This window comes from Pelobates fuscus, chromosome 6 (assembly GCF_036172605.1).
Source record: "Pelobates fuscus isolate aPelFus1 chromosome 6, aPelFus1.pri, whole genome shotgun sequence".
NCBI lineage: Eukaryota > Metazoa > Chordata > Amphibia > Anura > Pelobatidae > Pelobates > Pelobates fuscus.
Genome location: NC_086322.1, coordinates 74267061 through 74287328, shown reverse-complemented (window position 1 = coordinate 74287328; position 20268 = coordinate 74267061).

The window sequence follows — 20268 nt, the reverse complement described above, 5'->3', positions numbered from 1 at the left end:
CTGCATGGTACTAATTGTTTCATCCATATTTTACTTATATTTTTTAAAAGAGAGCAAAGAGAAAATTTAAATCCATATATTAATTTTATTCTTCAACTAAATATCTTGAGTTGTCTTAAAACTCTTAAAAATATAAAGTTTCAATCTAATATGCCAAGTAATCTTGGTATCATATTATAGTACATATAAATTACCCTCAACACTAAAGTCAAATGTTGTTCAAGCAGTCAATGTACAATACCTGATATGTGGATGTTTACCATATGGCAAGTTTTATAAAAACTGCCACTAGAACTGCTATACCATGCTACAATTCAGCAATGCAAGTCCAATTAGGACTATGATTGATGAGAATCCCATAAGGGAGATTCTGAAGCAGAGATGCAATTGCTCCACTTTGCTACTTCCATAGAGTTTATGTGCAGGCACTTTGTACATTATACAAAGACTTATTGATGCGTTATAACATTAAACTAATGTAATGCAATCTAATGGATAAGGGTACTGTATAAGAAATGCAAAGTAAATATAATGCCAAGTGCTTCCAATTCTTTTCATTCCCTTAGGAAAATAATATAACAGATGAATAAATATGCACCTAGCATAAACTATTTTTCAACTTAAAATATCCATTGTTTACCCATATTATTTTGATTTCGCTATGTAGAACTCACACAGTAGGTAGCTGTCATTTGATTTGTCGTATAGGTATGTTTACTTAGTTGACCTAATGCAGCAAATGTAGCCACGTGTTCTTAAAATACTATTCCCTTTACACATAAAATACAGTACTGGTTATTTCTATTTTGATAGAGTGTACAGTGTAGTATAAGTAAATTAACAAATGAATGGGTGTCCAACGAAATTCTTCCATGAGCCTTTCGTTTGTTCATTCATTCTGCTTTTTTGTATTACACTGTGTGTTATTCAAAAAGCTGGACTAGTAGCCAAATTAACGAATGGCACATATATTAATTTTTTTATTAGTTAGTTCTGTTCACTCCCATCAAATCTGATGGGATTGAGCCGAACTAACAAATGCCTACGAATGGATGTGGCTTTCATTTATTCTTTCTACTAGTTCGGCTTTTTGAATTACAGACAGGCACTGGCAGTGTACTGTCTGTTAAAGTATATGTGATTGTGTAATATGTATTGCAAACTGCCGAACGAGCAATACAAATATATGGATGCAATAATAATGGGAGTGAGCAGAACAACAAACAAATCATTTGTGAATTCGTATAAAATGTTTGTGCTTTTTCAATGCATTGCTTTAGCAAATGGGATGATATGGGGATGGCGGATACTAAGGAACAAATGAACTAATTTGCCTCAATTCGTTTATTCGTTTATTCAGATGCCTTGTATGAAACAAAGATGAGGGGTATGGGAGTAAGCTGATTTTTATTTATCCAATCAGCTCACTCCTGTGACATGATGCTGTAGGGGCTTATCCAATAGTATGTGCTGTATCGTAGATGGGTTTGGAAGTGAGCTGATTTTCATTTGTCTAATCAGCTCACTCCTGTGACATGATGTTGAAGGGGCTTGTCCAATGGTGAGTGCTTTAGCATGGATTTAAAAAAAAAAAAAAAATCAGTATAAAAGCAGAAAAGGGATCTTTCTCCGCCCTTTCTTTGACTGAGTTTACATAGTTACATAGTTACATAGCTTAAAAGAGACTTGTGTCCATCAAGTCACATTTGTTTTTGCTGTTGATCCAAAAGAAGGCAAAAATCCCCAGCTTGAAGCACATCCAAGTTTGCAACAAGCTAGGGAAAAAATTCCGTCTTGACCCCAGAATGGCAGTCAGATTTATCCTTGGATCAAGCAGTTATTACCCTACATTGAAAAATTATATCCTTGAATTCTGTTTTTTATTCTATTCTGTTTGTTACCCTAGAAGAATATAAATGTAGTTTAGCTGTTAGGTCTTTTTAGCATTTAAGTTAAAACTATCAAAGCCACATTAGTTGATTTTTGTTATAAATTGGTCATACAGAAGTGCTGCTGTTGCTGCAGTGCTGTTTCATTCTGAGTGCTGATAGACAAAGTTAATTTTCTGTCAGTCTCAGCTAAGTGTGTTTGACTTGGTTTTATTTTTTGTAAGTGAATCTATACTCCAGTCCACACACACAGTTAGTTTAATCTGTGCTAGTAAAACTACTACTAGCACAGAGTCACAGTGACTGACCGACTGATTTTTGTGTCACTCACTCACTGACTGCGTATGCTTGCTTTGCAGGCAGTCAGTGTAAAAGATAAGTAATATTTTTTTTATTAAGTTCATAGAATTAAAGTATATAATATTTGTTGTAGTACAGTCTATTTGTGTTTTGTTAGAACAGAGCACACTAGTCAGTCAAACAGTCTTTTGTTTTGTTTTCAATTTTCCACACTTTTAGTGTCTTTATTTTTGTGTGTGCTTACATCAACATGAGCAGTGAAGTAAACTGTTCTAACTGCTGTTGTGAAGAAATTACGTTTCTTTAACTGAATGTTAGTTCAGTTAGTGTGTTTGTTTAACAGCAATCAGTGATGCTAACTGGTTGCTGTTTTTTTTTGGTTTATTTTAGTTCCTGATAGATTGACTGTGTGACTGTCCTAAGCTAAGCTTTAAGGTAGCTGTAGTACATCTTTTATTATTTTTAGTATTAGCAGAAGATGTATGTTCTTTCTAATTTAAATAATAGTAATATTAATTTTAGTTAACCCATTTTTTAAAACACTTTTTTCTAATAATATTTTTTTTCATACTCTGTTTGCAGTAGTCGTGCAGAGAGCACTTGTTGGAAGACCGCTCACGGCAGACAGTGCATAGTTTCTCAGAAAGCACTAAAGTGAAGAAATCTGCCTCAGTACTAGTCTCTATTTTAAAAAAAAAAAATTTTTTAACTGTGTTGATCTATATGTCAGCACAGATTAAAACTTCAAATAATATGTTTTCAATTAACAAGTAGGAGGAAGCGTGTTTTGCCCCCTGCATCTTCCTCTACCACAAGCAGGCCTGTGAGTTTTGTTGCTAAAAAACTTTCCTTCTTGTACATGGAGGCTGTTTCCTAATCCCCCTCCCAAGACCACCACTTCCACCACCACTAGTGCTGCGCCTGCTTCTACCACTGACAGTGGCAGATTAGCACAGGAGTTGTTTCCATTGCCAATGCTACCCCCTGCTCTTAGTCCTATTATTCCTGGAGGTGAAATCAGTCTTACCCCCAGCCTTGCAGGGATTGCATTTAGTCTGGCTGATGAAGAGCTTGACTATGAGCCTGAGAGTGAGGAGAAGATAGCAGAGTAGAGTCAGAATTCTTCTGCCTCAATTTTTCTCCTGCTATTAGTGCATATTTCCCCCTTCCTCTCCACTTTATCCAATATTAGCACCTGCTAGTGCTACTTCAACCATTAGTAGACCACCACCACAATCAATTACCACTACTATTTCCAGGTCCCCTGTTCCTCTTCACAGTGGCACAGTTACCACCACCAGTGTAACTGTGCCAACAAGCACCACCACTACTGGTACTACTAGCCACAGTACCAGTGCAGAGGCTACTGTGAGAGCTCCCAGTAGTCGCACTCCTGCTGCTGCTCATCAACCTGCACCATTAGCAGCAGAATCCCAAAGGGAAGATGCCAATGTCTTGCGCCACAGCTAAGTTTGGGATCACTTTGAAAGTGTTGGAGATGGGCATTTTGCAAAGTGCAAACTTTGTGGGAAGGAAGTTAGCAGGGGAAGAGTGTTGGGTCATCTCATCAGTGCCAGGATGAACATAAACTTTGCACCCATCCCAAGGCTGTGTTATTAAGGAAATAACAGAGTTTCCAGTGTGATTGAAAGGTGCAGGAGGATTTATGGGCACTTCCACCACAGTGTGATGGCTAGCCAACTGTTGAGGCAGGAGCAAGAGAAGACAGGTCTTCCCACACACTGTTTACGACAAGATATCAGTACCTGGTAGAACTCTATTGTGGAGATGCTGGAGAGGATTTTAGAGCAACAGAGGGCAATCCATAGTCTGGCATCAGACCAGTACATTGGTATTGGTTCTCCACTGTGTAGAGACGATTGGACAGTGATTGCTTAGCTAGTGGCAGTCCTGAAACCATTCAGGGATGCCACTTAAAATTTAAGCTTGAACACTGCCAATCTGGGACAGGTAATCCCTGTTTTCACCCATCTAGGGAGCAAGATGGGTGCCTTCCTTGAACACCAAGAGGTTCAAGGTGACCCTCTACATCCTGATGTAGTAACTCTGGTCAGGAGGCTAGAGGATCAGCTTAAAGTTCCTACGTGAGCGAATTGATAATTCTCCCGAACTGATGCTAGCTTGCCTATGTGCTCCAAGGATTAAGGGAAAGCTAACCTAACAACTTGGAGGGAGAAACTGATCCAGAGGGCGTGTGAACAGCAGCAAAAGAGGGGAATGCTGTCTGAGGGAGAAGTGCAGGAGGCTGAGATAACATTCCAGGAGAACAAGGCTATTTTGATTACTATGGACGTAAAGAGCCTTTGCACTGTTATCCCCCATACACAGATGGTGGAAGCGATGAGAAGGGTGTTAACCCAATCAACAGTGTACGAGGGTCCCCCTGTTGAATTCGTGTTGGAAGTTTTAACACTAGCTCTAGAACACAACTATTTTCATTTCAAGAGAGAGTGGTTTCTACAAGTAGCAGGAACGTCCATGGGGGCAGCTATGGCCCCCATGTATGCAAATGCATATATGTATACTTATGAAAAAGACAACATAATGTCCACATATGCCCACCTCATACAAGGTTATTATCGTTTCATCGACGATCTGCTTATTGTTTGGATAGGAACATTGGATGAACAACTGAACCAACTACCATCTCCAATCAGACTGACGGCTAACATCAGTACTCACACAGTACAATACTTAGATGTTGAATTATCCATAGAAGAAAGCAACATAGAATACAGCCTCTATTCCAAAGACACGGATCGTAATACCTTGTTTCATGCGCAGAGTGCACACCCGGAAGCCCTGATAAAATCTATACCTAAAGCACAATATCTTAGAGTGATGAGGAACAATTCCAACGGTATAAAGAAGGAAATACAGTTAAGGGAAATGACGAAAAGATTCTTGAATCGAGGATATCGTAACCAAACCCTCATTAAGGCACTGGAAGAAGCTAAAGCACCAGTTGCAGAGAAGGACAGTGCTCCCCTTCAAAGATTGGTTCTTCCAATGATATACCACAGCTCTTCCACTCAGATATCATCTGCTATTCGCAAAAACTGGAGGATATTGTCAACAGATGACACGCTTCCCAAAGTGTTTCACGAAAAGCCACTAATCTGTCATAAGAGAAATAAAAATCTGAAAGATTTATTAGTACACACAGATCCTGTGAGAAGCTATGCCATAGAAAATAAGACACAGGACCGTGGATCAGTACGGTGCTTGGGATGTGTGACATGTGGGCATATGACTCCATCTAAGAGCTTTTCCCACCCTCATACAACCAAGAAATATCTTGTTCATCATACCATCATGTGCAGAACCACACATGTAATTTATAAACTTACATGTCCATGTGGATTGGTTTATGTTGGGAAAACTGAAACGGCCCTATGCAAAAGTATCAGAGGACACCGTTCAAGCATCAGGCTAGCCTACAGGGACGGGGTGTCTGATAAACCGGTGGCAAAACATTTTTTACAGTATAAAAACCCGCTTTCCTCTTTTACGTTTTTGGGAATAGATCATGTGCCAGTTTCCAGAAGAGCCGGTGACAGAGGCAAAGCTTTACTTAACCGTGAAACCTACTGGATCTCCAAATTAAATACAGTGTCTCCAAAGGGACTTAATGAGACCATCTCGTTCCACTCTTTCCTATGATTTTAGGTTCCAGCTTGATTTTGGTTTTAACATGTATATATGTACATATGTATATTATAGTGTAGTATAGTTAGTTCGTATGTTGTAACTATAGCATTAAATTTGCACAGTCACTGTCACTTTATGTTAATATTAGAGTAATTCACATTGAGTCCATATTGAGATAAACATGAAAGTATGCTTATTCCCCATAGCCGCATTAGTATATTCATAAGCCAAAGAAGGTTAGCAGTAATTGAGTGATTTTGGGGTCTTACCTTGGCCCCAGCCCTCTTAAACTGGCACATACGGCTAGCTGCCCACTTCTTTGGACCCTAGGAGGTTAATGTTAGCATAGCTTATGCAAAGTAGGCATTACCCATAATAGTAAGCCTTTATGAAGTGAATATTTTTTGTTGTCAAACACCAGGCTATAGATGTTATTACAAGCTCCTATATATATATTCATAATCTGTTTTGATTGTTTAGGTAATCAGCAGAATACTCTATATAATGCTATAATTAGTAGAATACCCTTTTATACACAAAGGCACTTTATTTCTAAACTTGCACATTATGAGCACGGTTTCCCTTTAAATTAGTGAAAGCGCCTCATTTAGACCTCTGTTAAATAGCTGTTATTGGGTCTATTTATATTTAAAGTATGCACTTTATATATAATGCATGTATCTTTAGATCTCTAGTACTCTATTTTTTCATTTATTTTCATAGACCGAGTTTTTAACTTAGTGTAATCCTCCATATTATCCCCATGGCGACAAGTGTTTATACTACGTCGCCATGGAAACACACATAATGATGTCACTACTTGCACAGGTGCACGGAGGAGCACAGGACGCCGGTCAGTAACACATGTGGGTAAGCCAATTTACTTAATTCACTACATGTATAATGCTATATATGTCTGTTTTTTAATTCACATTGGACTGAAATGTCGATCATTTTAAATATGCTTTAATAAAATTTGGATTTTTTATCTGAATCGTGAGTGCTGCTACCTCTTTGGATTTCTTATATATATAAAAAATCCAAATTTTATTAAAGCATATTTAAAATGATCGACGTTTCAGTCCAATGTGAATTAAAAAACAGACATATATAGCATTATACATGTAGTGAATTAAGTAAATTGGCTTACCCACAGGTGTTATGTGTTACTGACCGGCGTCCTGTGCTCCTCCGTGCACCTGTGCAAGTAGTGACATCATTATGTGTGTTTCCATGGCGACGTAGTATAAACACTTGTCGCCATGGGGATAATATGGAGGATTACACTAAGTTAAAAACCCGGTCATATATATATACATCACCACCATATTTACGCATGCAACATAGGGGTTAAGTATATCAACAATTGGTTTTATGGGTGTTAATTTTAATTTCGTTGAGATTTTATATATGATATTATATTTCGGTATTGTCATATCTCCAATATAGAGATAATGCCAACCGGAAATGACTTCATACAAGTACACGTGTGACCGGAAGCCACTGACGATAACCACGTAACCAGGAAACGGACCAGCATTGCTGCAGATGAATTGGATTGCAATCATGAATAGAACATATAAAAAGACAAGTCAGTCTTTCCACAGATCACTTTTGCACTGAAGAAGACTGGATCCAGTCAAAACGCGTTTGCACTTTGTTATCTTTTATTCAACGACTTGCATATTATTGCAGTAGTGTATATATGTATTTTCTTTTGCACACTGCTTATATATGTCCTTTTTTGGGTAATTTAAAATGTTATGATAAATAAATCATTTTTTGGAATAGCCCTGGGACTGCTTGCAGAGATACCATCAAAGCCAAACATTGACACCCTAATGTTTCTTATATAGAGCCTGGCACGGCTCTACACTTGTGAGTGTAACCTTTATTATTACTCACTTTCTTTTATTATTGTACAGATTACATGTGTGGTTGTATATATTTGTTGTAGATCCCAAGAGTGGTACTACTACTTGCCTACAGTGGATATCTATTGGGAAGTATATATTACTGTATATTTTACCTTTTAAATCTTAACACTGGGTGTTATATATATTTGGTAGTGTTTGACATTACTAGTTCTTTATTGTATGTATACACCTAAAACTTTTGATACACACCCAATATTACTACATTTGAAGCGCCTAGACACCTACTGATTTTGTAGTATGTTTTAGTGTGTGTATGTCTGTGTTTGTATGACATACTTGTATGTGTAGATTAGTATTAGTACTTTGTGCCTGTATGACTGTGTTTGTTTGATTGTATGCCTGCATATCTCTGTGACTGTGTGGATGTATGGCTGTGTGTTGCTATATATCTATGTCAATTAGGCATGGGGAAGAAGACACCCAAAGGGCCCTGGGGGAAGGGGACACACAAAACAGACTGAGGCGAGAAAGCCACAGAAAGGGGCTGGAGGAAAGAAAGAGATGCACAAAGGGGCTGGAGGAAATAAAGAGACACACAAAGGGGCTGGGGAGGAGAAAGAGACACACAAATGGGCTGTGGAAAGTAAGAGATACACAAGGGGAGTTGTAATAGACACACAAGAGGGTGTAAGACATAGTAAAGGAGGGATAAAATACGCTAAAGAGGGTAAAAAATTCAAAACAGAGGTTACAAGACACACAGGTGAAGACGCAGTTATATCTTCATGGGTGGGGGAGTGGGGGGGCAAAATGCATCTTTGCCTGTGTAGCCAAAATTCCTTGCACCGGCCCTGAGTACACCTGTCAGATTTCTATTTCATCTATCATCAGAGGTAGCGCCTCCACCAGAAATTTATCAGAATTCTATACCCCGAGGCCTGCTAGCGTGGGGGCACCGGATGTGATGTAGATATAGAAATCTGATAGATATAAATTTCTGATAGAACAGTGGCGTTTTGCAACATGATAGCCTCCCAATGCTTTCCTATGGGAAAGCATTGGAATGGCTGATATTGTTAATTATGAAGATCGCAGCCAAGGAGGCAGAGTGTGGGCGGACCCAGCTGTGATGGACCCATGCAGCGCTGTTATAAGGATGAGTAAATACAATTTCATTGCTGACAGGGAGGCTAAAATGTGTTTTTATGGTTATAGTGACAGGAATACACTATAGTGTTCCTTTAAAGCTGAGCTGCACATGGTGTTTTTTCCCTCTATGTGCTTAAGTGACCTGACCTTCACTTTTAAAAGACTTTAAAAGCATAGCTGCTAATGGTGGGGGTGGGTAGCAAAAGCACATGGAGAAAAAAAAAAGTTTTAATGAACATGTGTTGTGAATCAGAATGTTGATATTTGTTATATTCAGAGGAAGCCCAAATTGTTGTTACAAGTGCACTTGGAGAAGCGAGAATTAGACACCAGACACCTGTTGGTATTCAAAATAAGCCTCTGACGTTTTATTCATCAGCTGGGTTTTATACATTAAAAAGTAAGTGCTTACCTACAAATACTCATAGAACAATAATAGGAAGGGAGTACAGATAAGACATAGGGATGAACGTCATAACAAATAAGTTTCAAGGTAAGAGAGAACAAAATGATTAGAGTAGAGACATCTTAGGTGGGGGCTCTCTGCTCCCGGAACTTAGACATATATGGTATTAAGTGTTGTTTAAGCATAAAGCATTTCCTGAGTCCAAGTTAGCCAATTTTAATATAGGATATCATTATATGACACCTATAAGCTTGAGCCTTGGAATCAAGTTAAATTATATCACACATGGAATAAAGAAAACTGTTTCTTTACCACGTCCTAAGTGCGGTTGTTCCCACCAGCAGTGTTTGCCTCATCCACAATCTTCCTCCACATTTGTTTTGCTGCTCCCCCAAAAATACATTGGTAGTACTGGCACAACTTCGTAACCAATACTGCATTCTCCTCTGCACCAAAATTGTCAGCATAATTTTTTCTTCCTCAGGATCTGTACCCTTTAAGATCCTGGGCTGCCTCTGCTTTCCCTTGCTTCTCCCACTTGCTTCTGCTTGCTCCTGGCCGGAGTGGCTAGTGCCTCCCTCCATTATATCCATTGAAAGTTCAGATGAGCTGGAGGAAGGCATGGCCACTTCTGGCAGGCTCAAGTTGTAAGTGTCAGTGCCTTCTAAGATGGCTGACAGGGTGGTGGGGTGGCTGAGCTCTAAAATGGCTGGATGTCTGGCCTATAGAATATCTGGATAGATTTTGCATATATATATATATTGGGTGCAGTGGTGAGTGAACTCTAGCATGCAGTTCCTAGGACTAGAGTTCACTCTCACGAGATCAGACCATTGGAACCAGGGGAACCCGGCAGAACAGAAGGCTAGAGCAGCCTTCTCTCCACTCTCCGTTCTGCTGTCTGCTGCAGTAAAGTGCCTGTGGGACTGTGAGGGAGATCCAGCAGGGACGGCGCTTGGAAAGTGTGGACCCTGCATGAGCTGGCAATAAAGGTTCTCTAAACTCCCTTGTCGGCCTTCATACATAGGCATAACTACCAGGAATATACAATCCACAAATGACAAACATTGTACAAACATCTCAAAAGGTTATTTAAATAGAAACATAGAAACATAGAAACAAAGAATGTGACGGCAGATAAGAACCATTCGGCCCATCTAGTCTGCCCAGTTTTCTAAATACTTATACTTCATTAGTCCCTGGCCTTATCTTATAATTAGGATAGCCTTATGCCTATCCCACGCATGCTTAAACTCCTTTACTGTGATAACCTCTACCACTTAGGCTGGAAGGCTATTCCATGCATCCACTACCCTCTCAGTAAAGTAATACTTCCTGATATTATTTTTAAACCTTTGTCCCTCTAATTTAAGACTATGTCCTCTTGTTGTGGTAGATTTTCTTCTTTTAAATATAGTCTCCTCCTTTACTGTGTTGATTCCCTTTATGTATTTAAATGTTTCTATCATATCCCACCTGTCTCGTCTTTCCTCCAAGCTATACATGTTAAGATCCTTTAACCTTTCCTGGTAAGTTTTATCCTGCAATCCATGAACCAGTCTAGTAGCCCTTCTTTGAACTCTCTCTAAGGTATCAATATTCTTCTGAAGATATGGTCTCCAGTACTGTGTTCAGTACTCCAAGTGAGGTCTCACTAGTGTTCTGTACAATGGCATGAGCACTTCCCTCTTTCTACTGCTAATACCTCTCCCTATACAACCAATCATTCTGCAAGCATTTCTTGCTGCTCTATTACATTGTCTACCTACCTTTAAGTCATCATAAATAATCACCCCTAAATCCCTTTCCTCAGATGTTGAGGTTAGGACTCTATCAAATATTCTGTGCTCTGCCCTTGGGTTTTTACGTCCAAGATGCATTATCTTGCACTTATCCACATTAAATGTCAGTTGCCACAACTCTGACCATTTTTCTAGTTTACCTAAATCACTTGCCATTTGGCTTATCCCTCCTGGAACATCAACCCTGTTACAAATCAATCTGTTTATAAGCAATTTTATTCATAACAAAGATCCCAAATATTTAAAATTATATGCCATAGAGAAAATTATGCAACCCCCCACCTCTTTGGTGGAGTGAATATCAAAATGCAAGGCAAAAAAGAGATGAGTTGGATTTTAGCACCTCATGCGCTAAATGTTGATTTCAATCGTTTTAATTTCTTATGAACATCAAATATGTTTTATGCTTTTTTATGCTTAACCCCTTAAGGACACATGACATGTGTGACATGTCATGATTCCCTTTTATTCCAGAAGTTTGGTCCTTAAGGGGTTAAAGGGACACTCTAGTCACCAGAACAATTACATCTTGTCAGGCACTGGCCATTACTCAGATGACTACCAGAGGTGCTTCCTGGGGCTCTGCTGCACAATGTGCAGTACTAACATTCGGTGTCTTCACCCTCTGCATGGAGACACTGAACTGTCCTCATAGAGATGCATTTATTCAATGCATTTTTATGAGGAGATGCTGATTGGCAAACGATGTGTTTGGCTTGTGCTGGCTCTGCCCCTAATCTGCCTCCTTTACTATCTCAGGCAATCCAATGCTTTTCTATGGGAAAGCATTGTAATTAGCTCAGATTACCACTTCTGATTATGTTAGCCAAGCAGGCAGATCAGGGGCAGAGACAGCAGCAGGAGACTGGAATAAAGGAATGATTTTACTATATATATATAGATAGTTTGGGTTTTTTTAGCAATAAAGGGTAAAGAATACATGTTTGTCTTCCTGAACTTATAGTGTACCTTTAAGACAATTCTTTGTGCTCTTATTTCATACTATATGGACTTTTATTATGTTTTTATTCTATTGTTATAGAAGTTTAAATTGTGTTTTTTATCTTTGTATTTTTTATTCTTTTTTTTATTAGTATATTTTTGTTTTTATCTCTTTTTATTATCTTAGTTTTATACAAATATTTTCCATTTCTCATATACTGATTTTTTTCTAGCCCTTTTAATAAATGTTTTTTTTTACTTCCCCCTTTTAGACTACATTTCCCGTCATGCCCCATTGTGTTTGGGCTCTACCTCTTTCTCCCTCTGCACATTCACCAATTTATGGAAGTACAGGTCCTTCTTTTATTGTGTCCCTCCTATATGCACATAGATTGGTGTTCAGAATTGTTTTAATGTTTCCATTGCGCCACTTTCTGAGCAGATCATGTGGAGCGGGCTGCAACCCCATATTGGTACACCTCTTTGGTGTACTCTCCCACCTTTCCAACCCTCTGTTTCACAAGGAAGTAGTACCCTTACTTCCCAACATGCCTTTATACTCATGTAGTCCATTCCAGCTGATTTTAAATAGCAGGCCATGCCAACAACATTATGCATGCCGGTGGTGGCTATCTTGGTGCTCCATTAAAGTGATCCAGCCCTCTCATAAACTTATATTTTATCTAATGTATAAACTTCTCCTTTTTTTTTAATATAAATTATTATATTTCTGAAATGTACATTCAGTCATTTCTGTAGTTCTTAACTTTATGTTTTGTTTTGTTATGGTTTTAAGTGAATTGCAAATTTGATCACATGATCTATGACAGGGGTAGGCAACCTTCGGCAGCCCAGATGTTGTGGACTACATCCCCCATAATGCTCTTACACCTACAATGCTGGCAAACCATCATGGGAGGTGTAGTCCAAAACATCTGGAGTGCCGAACGTTGCCTATACCTGCTCTATGACATCATCTGACATTTTTAAACAGGATAGGTTCTCATTACTGTAACACTTTGAAAAAGCCTACATTTATGGTGAAACATGTTAGTTTGTTACCCTGTGTATTAGATTTATTATTTGTTTTTAATAAAATTAGTGTTTTTACACTATTTGTACCTTCTTGATATTTCCATCTATGCATATCTGTTATCAGAACTCACCTACTGGCTCAAAATCCTCTTTTAAAAGATCAAGACAACAAGCATATCCACAGGTAAAGATTCTACTGTCTGGGCGTATACAATTGGAACTAATTATAAGCTCTTAAAAATTGAAAGTGTATTTTGTTTATTTAATTCACAGAAAATAGAAAAACGCTACACTTCTGTTTCCTGTCCTCTTTTTTTCCATATTGTTCAAATCGCATTTGAGAACACCTATAAAGTGCTGCTTGCCTGCACCCATTTTTACTGTTTCAATTTACTGTCAGAAAGAATAGACTCTGGTTTAGGAAGTTCAAGTTAACTGTTTGCTCTAAACAAGGCCTAGAAATCTAATTTTATATCTGTATGCCTGTATTTGCCTGTTTGTGTTTGCCTGTGAATGTGCATGCCTGTCTGTTAATGCACGTGTCTATACCTCCCTTTGTGTGTGTGTCCACTTGTGTATCCTATATGTGTGTCTGATTGTATATGCGTGAATTTACCTATATCTGTATGCACCTGCCTTGGTATGTATGTGCCTGCCCTTATAAGCCTGCGTAAGTGTCTCTGAGTGCCTGCCTGAGTGTGTATGTGCCTCTTTGTTTGTGGCTCTGTATGCTGTGAATGTATGCCCTTCGTTAATGCCTGTGTCTATACATCCATCTTTTTCTGTCCACCTGTGTATCCTGTCTGTGTGCGCCTACATGTGTGCGTGTGCCTATGCCTGTATGTGTCTATGAGTGCCTTCATTGATATGTGTATGTCTGCCTATATGTGTATAACTGTATATGCTTGTGCCTATCACTGATTGGGTCTGTGCGTGCGCTTGTGTCTATTTTATGATCATTATTCTATATTATTATATGAAAATTATACTCACAACCCCCGCAAAAAATCACACTCTGCCAGCTATCCACACAATCACACTTAGCCAGCCTTTGCACACAATCATGTTCAGCAAGCCCCACACATACACACAATCACACTCCGCCAACTCCTCACATACATATCACACTCAATCAACCATCACAATCGCATTGGGCCAAGTCCCACACACAATCATACTCAGCCAAAACATGCACAGTCACACAGAACTACAACAAACATCCCACTCAGGGAAAGAGAGAGAGAGAGATAGGACCTTTCTTGCACCTCGGCCTAGCATGTTCCTTCTTATGCCCCTGATTACAACATTATATTAACTTTCTCCAATTATGATGTATCTGCAGTAAGAGAAATAAGAAAGAATGTCCATAACTCCTTTTCAATTTTAAGTGATATTGCCTAAAATTGCCAAGGATTGCTGAACATTCTTTCTTATTTCTGGATTTTACGAGTGATGGAGCCAGAGTCCTTGCACTTTTGCCTACATTTTACACCTTGTGAGTGCTCTTCCTAAATTCACAAATTAGCATCTATAGTTAAAGAATAATAAAAAAAATTCAAGAAACCACTGTGGTACTCCGCAGATGTGGCCAAAATAGTAAAAAACAAAAAGTTAGCATTTAGTAATTATAAAAAAGAGTGAGGAAGACAGAATGATCTATAAGATTAGGCAGAAAGAGGCTAAGCAAGTTATAATAGTTTCCAAATCACACACAGAAGAGAAAATAGCACAGTCAGTAAAAAAGGGGCACAAAACTTTTTTTAGATACGTAAATGAGAAAAGAAAAGTAAAACAAGGATTAGTTAGATTAAAAACAAAAGAAGTAAGGTATGTAGAAGAGGTTAAAGGTTTAGCTGACTGCCTCAATGACTATTTTTGCTCGGTATTTACAGATGAAAATGAAGGAAAGGATAAGAAAAAGGATAAATGAGTCATTTATTACACGTGAGTTTACAGAGGAAGAGGTTCTATTTCAACTCTCAAAAGTAAAGACAAATAAGTCAATGGGACCTGATGGAATACACCCAAAGCTATTAAAAGAGCTTAGTTGTGTACTAGCAAAACCATTAACAGATTTATTTAACCAATCATTGATCACAGGAGTAGTCCCAGAAGATTGGAAGTTGGCGAATGTTGTGCCCATTCACAAGAAAGGTAATAGGGAGGAGTCGGGCAACTATAGACAGTAAGCCTTGCTTCAGTAGTGGGGAAAGTGATGGAAACCATGTTAAAGGATAGGATTGTTGAACATCTAAAAACACATGGATTTCAAGATCAGAGACAACATGGATTTACTTCAGGGAGATCATGCCAAACTAATCTTATTGATTTTTTTGATTGGGTAACTAAAATTATAGATCAGGGTGGTGCAGTAAACATTGCTTACCTAGATTTCAGTAAGGCTTTTGACACTGTTGCACATAGAAGGCTTATCAATAAACTGCAATATTTAAGTTTGGATTCCAATATTGTTGAATGGGTAAGGCAGTGGCTGAGTGACAGGCAACAGAGGGTTGGATATTCGAAGCTTGGGCTTGTCACCAGTGGGATACCTCAGGGATCTGTACTTGGACCCATTCTCTTTAATAATTTTATTAGTGATATTGCAGAAGGTCTTGATGGTAAGGTATCTATTTTTGCTGATGATACTAAGATATGCAACAGGGTTGATGTTCCAGGAGGGATAAGCCAAATGGCTAATGATTTAGGTAAACTATAAAAATGGTCAGAGTTGTGGCAACTGACATTTAATGTGGATAAGTGCAAGATAATGCATCTTGGACGTAAAAACCCAAGGGCAGAGTACAGAATATTTGATAGAGTCCTTACCTCAACATCTGAGGAAAGGGATTTAGGGGTGATTATTTATGATGACTTAAAGGTAAGCAGACAATGTAATAGAGCAGCAGGAAATGCTAGCAGAATGCTTGGTTGTATAGGTAGAGGCATTAGCAGTAGAAAGAAGGAAGTGCTCATGCCATTGTACAGAACACTGGTGAAACCTCACTTGGAGTATTGTACGCAGTACTGGAGACCGTATCTTCAGAAGGATATTGATACCTTAGAGAGATTTCAGAGAAGGGCTACTAAACTGGTTCATGGATTGCAGGATAAAACTTACCAGGAAAGGTTAAAGGATCTTAACATGTATAGCTTGGAGCAAAGACGAGAAAGGGGGGATATGATATAAATAGAGATGTCCCGAACAGTTCACCGGGAACTGTTCGCCGGCGAACATAGTTTGTTTTCGCGCTCGCCGCAGCGGGCGAACATATGCGATGTTCGGTCCGCCCCCTATTCGTCATGGAGGTGGGAGGGAGGGTCTGCTGCTGATTGGCTGGAATGTGTCTGCTGACTGTGAGGTACAGGGTCAAAGTTTACTCAATGATGACGAATATTGGGCGGACCGAACATCGCATATGTTCGCCCGCCGTGGCGACTGCGAACAAGCTATGTTCGCCGTCGAACAGTTCCCGGCAAACTGCTCGGGACATCTCTAGATAGAAACATTTAAATACATACAGGGAATCAACACAGTAAAGGAGGAGACTATATTTAAAAGAAGAAAAACTACCACAACAAGAGGACATAGTCTTAAATTAGAGGGACAAAGGTTTAAAAATGATATCAGGAAGTATTACTTTAGTGAGAGGGTAGTGGATGCATGGAATAGCCTTCCAGCCTAAGTGGTAGAGGTTAACACAGTAAAGGAGTTTAAGCATGCGTGGGATAGGCATAAGGCTATCCTAACTATAAGATAAGGCCAGGGACTAATGAAAGTATTTAGAAAATTGGGCAGATTAGATGGGCCGAATGGTTCTTATCTGCTGTCACATTCTATGTTTCTATGTTTCTATGTTTCTATGTTTCTATGTAGAGACAACTATTATTGTCCGTAACACTCAAGGTTCTCCTACCCACTGATATAGATCAGATTCATTGATATTTAATCATATGCCCACCTCCATTCACTTTAACTTTTTCACCTACAATATAATGTTTGAAGTTGGAAACAAAATATTTAATTAGAAATATAAATAATTTTCCTTACTGTTCTTCATAACGAGCTTTACCAACATACGTAAAAAATGTTCAATCATTGCTATACTTGCAAAAAGCTATCTTTACATTACACCAAAGTTGTTGACTTAATTTAAGATTCAGTGCCCAGTTTCTATTAATAATACTAGTTAATTTCACATTTCAGCCATAGGGCTTTGGGACAGTGCCATAAGCAAAATCATTTTTGAAATCAGGCCTTTCAACAAACACATTAAAAATGTATATGTAAGCAAAGGTAGCCTCAGGAAACTAAATGATATGTTTTCCTCATCAAACTTTTAAGGGAGTAACACATGAAGTATTAGTTATTTGGAATGGTTAGTGATTGTGTCCAGGATAACTCTAGGGCAATCAGTATGTATATTATTCTAAAAGCATCTAATTGTATTATGTGATATACAACAGTAATGTTGACTTGTTACATCAATCTAAAGTAATGTAATTCTTTGAGATAAAGAATGAAAACCGTGATTGACAGTGAAGGACTTAACTGGAGTTTTCTGGAATTATATGTATCCTGTTTGTTTCATCCAAATTTCGTTTACATGCAGATCCAAGTTACCAATATTGAGTGTTTCTCGTATGTTGAAATATTAATCTTAATCTTAATGTAATTTAACTTTTACTCTGGGCAAGTTCTCTGTTTACTCTTTGTCTTTTTTTCTGTGTAATTGCTTTACCTGTTTAATACTGTTGAACATTAGATGGATGACACTATGCCTCTATTATTTCAAGACCTCCTAACTCTAACATCTTTGTTCTATTAATTTAGTTTCTATTTAATGCAACCATTTTGTATGCTGTTTTCATCATTATGATGTCACTACATACAATGTAAACAGTGTAAGTGATTATTCTATAAACAAATAACCATTGCAATAATAAGCATTAATCTATGTTCATAGGCGTGCACACCCTATTGCATTAGGGTGTTCACCCTAAAGCACAAGCATATATATATATATATATATATATATATATATATATATATATATATATATATATATATATATATATATATATATATATATGTGTATGTATATATATATATATATATATATATATATATACATACACATATATACACACACACACATACACTGCTGTGTGTGTGTGTGTGCTGTGTGAGGGTGCTGTTAGTGTGATGTGTGTGTGAGGGTGCTGTTTGTGTTTGTGAGGGTACTGTTAGTGTGCTGTGTGGGTGCTTTGTGTTTGTGAGTGTGTATATATACCTGAAATATGTATATTCCAGAAGGCACTACATTTTCCCCCTGCACAAGTCAAATGTTTATCATTTAGGAAAAGTAGCATTATACATATAATAACTGCTTTTTGGAGAGGAGATATATACATCACGGAGATTAAATTGGTAAGCATACCTTTACCTCAATTTTATTGGAGGCTTGGATTAAAACTCAGTGCTGCATAAATGTTGCACGAAAATGCCATTTTGTAGAGTCCATATCTATTCAGGTACTCTGGTGTAAAAAAAAAACTTTCAGAGTGAGTTGAAAAACTCCCAAAGAGAAACATAGAAATAGGGATGGAGAATGATATTTTTTAGCTTGAATAAGAATTGTTTGTGTGAAAATTGGATAGATTTACACAGATATCCTACTCCTGCCTTAGGCAGGAGTAGGGATGGCATAATTCCATGCTTGTCGCTAAGATTAAAAGAGCTAGCTCCTAAATGCTAAATTACCTGTCACTACATTTAGCAAGCAGTGGCTGTTTATGGCCTGCCAGTTTCAACAAGCAGCAATAGTGAGTTATCGGCAGCTGCTACTAAAAAGCAAATCACTAGCAGCTCCCATTATTCTATAAGTAAAGATCTTAGCAAATCAGTCCAACAGTGTTACTACATTCACTGGCTTATGCTAAGATTCCAAACTGATAAGTTAATAATACATGTGTAATATTGCATTTGGCAAAGGATTAACAGTGGGTTGTCAGTTTCCGTTTGAGGAGCATAGGGCTGGTCTGGTACATCTAACATCATCACAACTTTGAAACTTTTACATCAGAATTTTATTGTTTACACTATTTTCCAATACCTATTTTCCAATACTAGTAAAGCTCACATATCTTTTTTTTTTTTTTTTCAATTCTTTATTTTTGAGTGCAGAGTTAAGTATACGTTTCAGCATTTTTACATGGTTTTAACGAGAGGTCGACAGTGTTTCGCTTAGCATAGTCATGATGTGCTGCACTTTTTTTTTTTTTTTAACAAGAATAATATCAAACAATTTAAAACAGGATTGATCACATGTTCTTTTGCATGCATAATAACAAAAAATATCTTCCATGTGTGCGTTTCTGAGAGGAGTTTTGTGTGTGTGGAGTGTCTCGAGGTGCTAGGCTCTCGGGTGTGCTCTTGTGATGTGAGGGAGTGTCAACTGAGGTTCTGCATGGAGGGTTGCAGTGGCATCTCTTGTGTATGCCTGTGGTGTTTTATAGGAGTCCCCGGTGTATGGGGTGGCAGTTGCCTAGTGGCTGAGATGTTGGAGCGTGTGGCTGGGTATCGTATGGGGCTCTGCCAGGGCGTCTGGGTGGAGATGTATGTCCTCCTTTTTATGTGTACCCCTAACCGTAGGGGGTGGCGGGGGGGGAGGGGTAGTGTGTCATTGTGCCCCAAGATTCCAGACTCTGCGGGTCACTAATAAAGTGGTGGTCTGAGGCGTGTAAGAGAGAGCTAGCATGAAGAGAAGTCAGGAATGAAAGAACACAAAAAAAAAACAACAAATATACAGTTGCAACTTTAAATTAAGACAAGTGTAAATTAAAACAAGTATAACGACTCATATTGAGTTTCAGCCCAGTCGCGTTTGTTCAGGTGCCGCGGCCATAAGTATTGACCCAGTCCTCATTCGTCCTCATGTATCATTTGCCTGTGAGCTTCCAGCTCTCGGGATGAAGGAGGTGACTTGAGCAAGGTCCCATGTCCCCCTTGGGGTGGTCGACTGTGGGTCCTGATGGTTGCTTGTTAGGCCCAATGCCTGGAGGAAGGCCGGTGCTCCTTCTACTGACATGAGTGTGTGGTTAGTTCCGTTGCGGGTTACTACAAGAGTTCCTGGGGCCCCCCAATGGTAGGGTATGGCTGCAGTTCTTAGTTGAGAGGTAACTGCGCTCAGTGA